The sequence below is a fragment of the Rhododendron vialii genome, chromosome 5a (assembly GCF_030253575.1).
Source record: "Rhododendron vialii isolate Sample 1 chromosome 5a, ASM3025357v1".
NCBI classification, from domain to species: Eukaryota; Viridiplantae; Streptophyta; class Magnoliopsida; order Ericales; family Ericaceae; genus Rhododendron; species Rhododendron vialii.
This window is the reverse complement of record NC_080561.1, coordinates 10032669-10041522: the sequence shown is the minus strand read 5'-3', so window position 1 is coordinate 10041522 and position 8854 is coordinate 10032669.

The following is an 8854-nucleotide window of genomic DNA, read 5'->3' as shown; positions in this document are numbered from 1 at the left end:
AAGGTTATCGGGGAACAGGAAATTTTGCAGGGAGTATATTTTTTTTTCCCGACGGTCAAGGTATTCGGGTTAGTTTACACAAGTCTTAACTAATCACCACTTTGATTCGATCAAAGGCAGAGTTCACGTCGAAACTAAAAAATTCCACAAGAAAATTATTTTCTTAGAACTTAACCTAATGAATTAAAGTCTGGTCAATTATGTAATAAGTATACCAGTAGAATTTTGCTGGGTATATTATTTAATTCCAATACTGGGCAAAAGCCAAGGAGACAGAAGCAGAGCACTTTTTTAAATTTTTATAATCCTTTGTGTGTCCTTTTGTTAAAAATAGTCACGGTGAGCTTTCCATGAACAGTTTCTGGTACTGAAAATGTACCCAAAAAAACAAGGTTTGATTCGATCTAAAATTAAAGATGGCAATGGTAAAGGGACTTGAGGCAAGGTGCAGCTAGCGTGCGCTCTCTCTCCTCCTCTTCTACTCCTATGAAAGATAGAGAAGTTTATGGGTGGTCCCAAGTTTATTATCGAGCCGTGCGCAAACTGGCCAAGGCTCGACACGACAAGAACATGTTCAAGTACAAGTTGCTCAACTAAAAGTTGATGGGTGTTTCCGCTAACTTAGAAGTTATAGACTACAACTTGTTCACTTTGTGAAAGAAAAAGAAGTCAAAAAAATGTATAGCCTTTTATTTTATTTGCAGATTTTATTTAGTTTTTTTCTTCTTCTTCCATGAGTTCAAAGAGTCTTGCTAACCACCGCTCAAGGTGATTGGTAATATCAAATATGTATATGATACCAAACAAATTAAAGATTTAATACACATCTCACAAATATCAATATATTGGTTTTAGATATTGATACACTTTTTACGAATTATCTACTGTTTTGTTTTTTGTTTTGTACCATCATTATCTACTGCTTTTTTTTTATATAGTAATCATTATCCATAGCTTGGTAGGCAGTATTTAGCATTTTTTTTTCTCCTGATATAAAAAGTGGCTCATGAATATGCATGGCCTAGGTCGCCTGACTCATATAATCCTTCTGTAAAGCCTCTGCTCCTACACTCAATTCTCGTTTTACGTTTTTCGCTCTCAATTCTTGCCTCTCGTAAATTTTTAGTAGTTTAAAATGTTTTTGAAAGATTTTTTTACATATAAAATATAATTATTTAGTCTCTATTTTTTTCGAAGGATAAGTTTCAGTGAGTAAAAGTCAAAAAGTCCGCCATTATTTTCAAACTTTAGGCAAGCTCATCCATTATCTTCATCTTTCTTCTCCTACTTTCTGGTTATTTTTGTTCTTTTTTACTACTTTCCTCTAAAATCGTTGTACTTCTTGGGACCATTTAAGCAGGCGCTATGTGAGCTCTACCATGTGGGTCCCATATGGGAAGCCCACATATATGTGAAAGAAGTGTGATTGGATCTATGGTTTATAAACGTGTATGTAATACAATGATACTGCTAATTTAAATCCCTTGTGGGATTTGTTGTAGGAAAATGATTTCCACTCTTTCTTTTTTTCTTTTGATAAATTCACTCAATTTTTTGTTTTTTAGTGAAGATTTTGCGATAATTGGGGGGGTTTGCAGGGATCTGGGCCCCCGCTTGTACCCCTGTGTCCGCCTCTACACGTGACTCAAAATATTAACTAACCTCTAGTTAATAGTAACTGGTCGGCCTTTACTTATATTTCACATCCTTTTCCACATTTTTCCCGATGTGAGACTTTTCCTAGGTGGGTTTTCAAAATCTCCCCACCTTGGTTGTGCAATGTCCCCGTTGCATTGACCCATCACTTCCACCCACAAGCGACGTGTGACAAATCTCGCTTAAGCATGACAAGCACCTCAGGCTCATCTCATATGGGATCCGCCCAAGCACGACCAATGTCGCTACACACACATATTTTTGCACACAAATTGTGCCCAGATCACGGTGTGGAGCCCACTATAGGTCCCACACTGTACTAAGTACGACAAACACCTCAAGCTCCTCACTTGCCGGGCTCATCCAAGCACGTCTCCTTGCGGGACCCGCCCCACACTTCAGGTTAGTGTCAGCTTTGCTACCATATGTAACGATCCGCTCCAACTGACCTGTTTAACTCTTAACCTAGCCACGTAACTCAAAAAATTAACCTCAAGTTAATAGTAGTTGGTCGACCTTTACTTATATTCCACATCATTTTCCATATTTTCCCCGATGTGGGAATATTCCTAGGTGGGTTTTCATTGCAAAAATCATTACCCTTTGTTGTATTGAAACTTGCAAAATCTATAACTTAAATACGTAGCTTCTCTGTATAGAACTTCTCTTTTGTTTTTGACTTTATTGTGTAATACACCATGTGAAAGAATTATTTATGCTATCCTATCATCAGCTAGGGGTCAAACTTCTTTCTCCATATTCACATACAACCCTAGTACGCAAAATGGAATCCACAGCGATCTCGGATGATTTGAGATGTTTATTTTGTCGGTTTTGATGTGTTCATCGATGTATAAAAACAATCGAATTGAAGATATCGGTGAGAGAATCTCCAACCCAATTCTAAAGGTCTATTTTTTGGTGCCAGATCTCTATTTTGGAGAATGAGTCCACCCCAACAAACCTGCATTTTGAGTCTCTAAAATAAAGACCCATTTTTTATTGTCTATATATATGGAGACTCTCCAAAAAGGGAGATGGATCTTCACTTACAAAAACAAATGTTGTCAATATATGTATTACTCCATAAGGAATGTATACAAAAATTGGTACCGTTGAAAAGATATCAACAATACCTTTAAAATGAGACTAATGTTCGATATGTTTAACAAATTTATAAAATTATAATCATATGAATTTTAGTGAGAGAGTTGTATTCAAAAATGAATGAAGGTGTATTTGAAAAATAAAAAGTCTAGGAACACATTAACTTTCGGACACTGCTCCGGATACAACTGTGTTTGAAACCGTCTATTGTATGAGGGTCCACTTGTATCGAACGACTCCAGAGGAATATTCGACACACAATGGTATGATTCGAACCGCTCATATTGTAGGGCTTGTTTAAAAGAGCATTCATAGAAAAAATTATCTTAATTGAACATTAGTAGGGTATCTAAATACAAAAATTGTTTTGAAAATATGATTTAAATCGACACCTATCTATGTCTAATAAAAATAATTTTCTTAACTAGTGATAAAGTCAACAAGGCCAACGAGACAAACAAATTGTATCATCTTATTATGGTTTCTGAACACGTCTTAAAAATAGAAAAATGTTAAGATGTGAAAGTCGAGGCCAAAACGATATAGTTTTGGCGCCCTACATGCTACAGGGCTGCTGTGCGGGCTACACCACATCATCCCTGAATCATGGGGACAATTTGTTAAACAACCTATTGGAAAAAAAGGCCAATACACAAAAATAAGCAATTGGTCACCAAACAAGTTAGCTTTTTCTTTTTGAACTGAACAAGTTTGCTTATTCTACTTTGGGTCCTTTTATTGCCAACTTATTAGAGTGTCAATAAGCTCAAAAAAAAAAAAAACAAGTTTCAATTGACTTTTTTACATTTTTAATACACTTTTATATATTTCTTTCATAATTCGATACACTTTTTAAACCTTAACGACAACTCATAATATTAACATTTCCTTGTACTTTTGGCATATTTGCTCATTTACTAGTCATCTTAGGGACCGTTTGCTTTCTTTCTTGCATCCAACGGATCCTAGGATGATGACACGTACACGTGGCGTCATGGAAATAAAAATACTCCTAGATTGTGACAATATAATGGCAGTCCATCCTAGCCGTCCGAGGCAACAGGGTATCCCAATAATTATTTTGAGGAGTTGTCAATTCTGTCTTTTAATAAAACAGAGAATAAATTTTACACGGACCCTCCGTGTACACGGGAGGGTCCGCCCAACCAATTAAAAGTAAACAACTCAGCTTTGCAAGGACAGCCGGCAATTTTTTTTTCTATTTAGGATCCTATAGAGTAGAAACTAGATTATGAAAGCTTTAGAGACAAAATTTAACTATGACACTTTAGAATAATATGATCAGAATGACAAGATCTTTGTACCGGTTCAAACGGATTGAAAATTGGAGCACTTAACTTTTTAATCATATTTTTTAATATAGAAATAGTCGACAAAAATTAAGTACTACAATTTTTAATCCGTTTGAATCAGTACGAAAATCTTATTATTCTGATCATAGTATTCTAAAGGAACATAATTAAGTTTTATCTCTAAAGTTCTCATAATTAAGTATATGCTCTTTTATTTGGAACTTTATGAAACAGGAACTTTATTATGAGAACAATAGAGACAAGAATTAATTATGACTTTTTAAAATAATATTATCAAAATAATAAGATCTTCGCATTGGTGTTCAAAAGGATTGAAAACTGGAGCGCTTAATTTTTTAAAATTGTTTATATATTAAAAATATAGTTAAAAAGTTAAGTGCTCCAATTTTCAATTTTTTTGAACCAATGCGAAGATCTTATTATTTTGATAATATTATTTTAAAAAGTCATAATTAATTCTTGTCTCTATGGCTCTCATAATCAAGTTCCTGCTTTATAGAGTTCCAAACAAAAGAGCATATACTTAATTATGAGAACCTTAGAGATAAAACTTAATTATGTTCCTTTAGAATAATATGATTAGAATAATAAGATTTTCGCACTGATTCAAACGGATTAAAAATTGGAGTACTTAATTTTTGTCAACTATTTCTATATTAAAAAATATGGTTAAAAAAGTTAAGTGCTCCAATTTTCAATCCGTTTGAACCGGTACAAAGATCTTGTCATTCTGATCATATTATTCTAAAGTGTCATAGTTAAATTTTGTCTCTAAAGCTTTCATAATCGAGTTTCTGCTCTATAGGATCCTAAATGGAAAAAAAAATTGCCGACTGTCCTTGCAAAGCTGAGAAAAGCTGAGTTGTTTACTTTTAATTGGTTGGGCGGACCCTCCCGTGTACACGGAGGGTCCGTGTAAAATTTATTCTCAATAAAACAACGGTCTTGCTAACCTCAGTTTACTAGGCAGAGAATAATATGTTATTCATTTCGTTTCATATTGAAAGTCTTAGGCTCCATTCTGGAACAAAAAATAAGTTCTTATTTTTTAATAATGTAATTTCAAGCTCAAAAATTATGGACTTATTGAAATCTAAAAATATGCAATATGGATCTTGTTTGGGAGATCTTTTATACGATGCAAAAAAAATTGAAAAATTATTTTTCATTTACTATATATTTGAGGTTGATAATGTAAAATAAGCTACTTATTTTTTAAGAAGATTTCTGGAACGGGGCCTTATACTCTCTCTCTTTCCTTTTTTCAAATAAAAAAATTAATTACTTCCGTATATAATTTTTTGAATTTTCTTGTGCTGTATTAAAGATCTCGATTAGTACTTTAATTTGGTGCGAAAAAATCAAAAAATTATACACGGAAATAGTTGATCTTTTATTTGAAAAATGACACGACATTTCGTAATGGACCTTCAATATGGAACGGAGGGAGTAATAATTTCACGGATATTAATACATTTCACAAAATATCAATACACTTTTCTCGGATATCAATGCACCTTTTACCTATTATCCTACCCCTTTGGGCGGAGATTAGAATAATTTTAAAAACAAAAGATTTGCTCACACGTCTTTGGTTTGGTAGATGGAGTAGTGTTTGATGGCGCGCAGTGAAAACCCCAGATAGTGTTTGATGAAACTTCATATCAAACAATAAATGATAACTGGAATACTAGCTGATGAGCACAAGAAATGCCTTTTAATAAGGAGACATGTTTGTCGGATCAAAAAAACAATAAATGATAACTGCGACAAAAACGGAAAATAAAATTAATTTACTAACAGAACTTTCTATCCACCGTACATTTATAGGAGCTCCGCTCATTTTGTGGTTAAATGCAAGATAATAGGCCGTATCCATGCCTCGATCATACCTTCAAGGGTGGTTGCCACCCGGTGCGACAATCTTGGCCGCCTATTTTGTTGCCATGGTTAAGTCGGAAATCAGATCACCATGCATGCTCATCAATCAAAGATACAATCGAGTCGTAATCTTAAAATAAATGTGATCTAACTGTAGAGCAGAGGAAAGAGAAAGAGAAGGCTTCACAATTCACTGTTTAAAATAGCTACGAGGGCATATTGTGTCTTTCAGATGACCCTCATCCCAACCTCCAAAACGTGATGTGGACTATTCAAGCTTATACGAGTGGAACGCCCTTGCAAGAAATCTAATTGATGGAGCATCGATAACTTAGTGGATGAATCTCATACATTTGTCTTGAATATAAATAAATGGCAAGTACAGCATAAATGATTCAAATTATATTTGCGGGCACAGAGCATTGCAATTTGAGTGCTGAAGGGAGGAGGGATGAAGAAAACAAGTGTTAAAAAAAACCAGGGTAGGGTAGGAATTATTCGGAGCTCACGGAACACCGTGACATTGTGCTCGAGGAGTCGTTGCTACGATACTATCACACATCCACTTGGAGTCATACACTTAATCATAAAAGCCACGCAAATGTATAATGCCGAATGTCTTTGGAGCACTACCACGTGTGCCCTAGCACAGACACTTCACGGTTTTTCGGGTAGGGTACAGAATCTCAGTATGAAACGAGAATATGTTCCTTCTTGGTCTTGGGGTTGGTGATCATGATCATGATAGTCCATGATTTGGCAGATCAACATAACCAAAAAGCGAAATCAGAGAGAGAGAGGGAGAGAGAGAGAGAGAGAGATGCTCTGTTTTGTGATGAGACAAAGGACAGGGTCCCGTTGGATTGTGCAGAGGTTGGGTCAAAGTCAGGGCATCCCACAAGTCCAGCCTTTTTTTCTCTATTTTTTTATTCTTTTTCTTCAATCCAAGCTTTCCTTTGTCGGCTTCTTTTCTGAATCCATGCATGACTTATATATTCTCTTAATTTAAAAAGGGAATTGATTTTGTCACTTTTTTTTTTATTAATGTCATTTTTTTTTTTTACAAAATAAATCATCTAATAAAAATACAAAAAGAAATGACATTAACAAAAAGAAAAGTGACAAAATTACTCCCCTTTAAAAAATAGGAGAAAAACAAAGTTGTTCTAGTGTGATAGAGACTACAGAATTTTCTTGTCTACTTGAAAATAGAGAAATGTCAGAGGCCATGAATGCTTTTCATGAAAGTGTCTATGAGAACATATCGGACGGTCTAGATTCACTTTCTGATAGTCTAGATTCACTTTTGAGTGGCTCTGGACTGTCCGATATGTTTTCATGGAAAGTGTTCATGGACCCTATCAAACCTCTTGAAAATATTCAAGATGATGGTGTGAAAAAGTTTATTTAAAATGACACTATAGATAAATAATTTTTTTTGTCTTTACTAATTTTTTTATTATAATTTTTTACTTTTTAAATAATTAAACTTTCTCTTATCGAAATGAATGATTAATCTAAAAAATAAAACGTAAAAAGAAAAGAATTACCAAAACAAAAAACACAAAAAAAAAAATATAGGAAAAATGCACCCAAGTGGGGCTACATCTATATACTCCTATAACTTTTTTTTAACAGCAAAAAAGAATTTTATTAATCTTTGAAAATAAATTACAAAGATTAAAAGGATTCAAAGTACGAAGCACCAGGAACCAGAAGGGAAAAATAACCGCCCTAACAATTAAGTGATTCTTGCAGAAGGTCTTTTCACAATAGTTCCACAATTTTAGACTTTGTGAAAGAATGAAGTGAACAGGTTAGTTGTGGTGTCCTAAGTTTATAACCCAACATGTATTGAGCTATGTTGGGCCCGGAGTGCCCTCATGAATTTGGTTATACAATGTTACTTCTTGTGACCGCTCTAAAAACAGACTTGTGGGTGCGATGTCAAACGCTCTGAAAAACTTAATTAAAATCATCTCTAACGCCAATTGGTTTTAGGAGAGATTGTGAAAAAGCTATCCGACAAAAGCTATAATACGGTAATTAAGAGGTGAAAATATGATTGCTATGAGATGATCACCTTCACTATCCAAGTTTTACATATATGTGCATTGTCATGTGGCAGTGTATGGTGCGTATACGACCTCAAAGTCGATGAATTTCGTACGAACATATGTTGTGTGGCGCGCAGTTCTTGGAGGAGTATCAAGAAACGCCACCTTAGTACTCAAATTTGCCGGGGCTTGGACTCTACCTATCAACATTCTTTGTAGCTAGCTCTGTAAATGGTTAGTTTGTTGTAAGGGTCGGCAATGTCGTATGATTCAATCTACATTTTTCTGTTTCATGATAACTTGATACCCGGCCCAAAGAAATTATAATACCCCATGTGGATTGGAGGCCTCTATAAGCAGAGTTTAAGGTGGATCTGAAGTATCAAATCCATATATTTCATAAGCTAAATGTATAACATCCTCTTATAACATCCTCATAAGAGCATCCCCGTTGCAATAAGCAAAAATGGGCGTGGATAAACAAATTTAACAACAATGCTTAAAAAACACCCCATATTGTAATAAGCAAAGTTACAAGTCTTTTAGCAAATAACCGAATTTTACCCATTCCATAACCAATCTTAACAACTTTTACCAATAACCAAAACTCAAAAACACCCCACATTGCAATCGTCTCATCGGGACGAATAATTTGGTGTGGTCTGGTGCATGATTAGAACTCATTTGCGATTGGACAAATGTGCATCGTGTATTGTGGGGTTTTTTTTTGTTAGGGATGCAAAAATAACCAATGTGGAGGTAAATGTTATTAAGTTTGATTATGGACTAATGAATAATCAAATACTGACGCGACACATT